We start from the raw sequence: 861 nt of genomic DNA, 5'->3' as shown, positions 1-861 counted from the left end.
GTGCCTGTTTCTCTGTGCCAAACCTGCTTTATTTAAATCACACAGGTTTAAGACACACTGAACGTGTATTTGGCCCAATTAACATCAAAATAAACTCCTATTCCTCAAGGAGACGACATCCACAGGTGTTAAAATCGACAACATATTTGGAGGGGACTCATTCGATCTATGACATTCAGAGTTCCTGACATTCTAGAGTTTACCCACCCATCTGTCTTAAATAACAGTAGATAATTGATCCCGACTCTTGCATTCAATTATCTCTACCTTCAATGTTTGTACTTAAACAAACTAGGCCTGGGTTTTGCTTTTCTAGGAGTTATATTGAGATCACAGCTTTGTTCTATTTTTCACTTAGTTCTAAATGTTGTTGTATGCCACCGAGTTGATCCTGACTTATTGCATCTCTAAATGACAGGGTGGAACTGCCTCATATAGCTTCCTAAACTGTAATCGCTATGGCTGCTCCTACAGAGCAGCAGAGGCATTCCAACTGCTGGCCTTCCAGTTAGCCAGAAAATTCTTAACCATGGTGCCGACAAGGAGCTTCTCAGTTATAAAGAGCACGATGTAATTACTTAAGAATGCTGAAGTTTGTGCCTAGGGGTATATAGTCCTCAGGCTCAATAGACAAGGCTGCATTCTGGAAACAAATCCAATAGTACATACCCTGAAGACCAAGCCTCTGCTTCTTACCTAAGAAATAAATGACCTAAATGGAATTGGTTCATTCATTCATTCATTGAGCCACAAAATTATGATTGACTATATCAATATTGTGTCGGCACCAAATCCAAAGATGGATGTAACAGTGATGATAAATATATATAAATTTAATATTATAAATAAATATATAATAAT

This window comes from Echinops telfairi, unplaced genomic scaffold (assembly GCF_000313985.2).
Source record: "Echinops telfairi isolate 266 unplaced genomic scaffold, ASM31398v2 ScPeMD7_3533;HRSCAF=4204_1, whole genome shotgun sequence".
Taxonomy (NCBI): domain Eukaryota; kingdom Metazoa; phylum Chordata; class Mammalia; order Afrosoricida; family Tenrecidae; genus Echinops; species Echinops telfairi.
The sequence above is the reverse complement of the archived record's forward strand: the minus strand, read 5'-3'. Positions refer to the sequence as shown.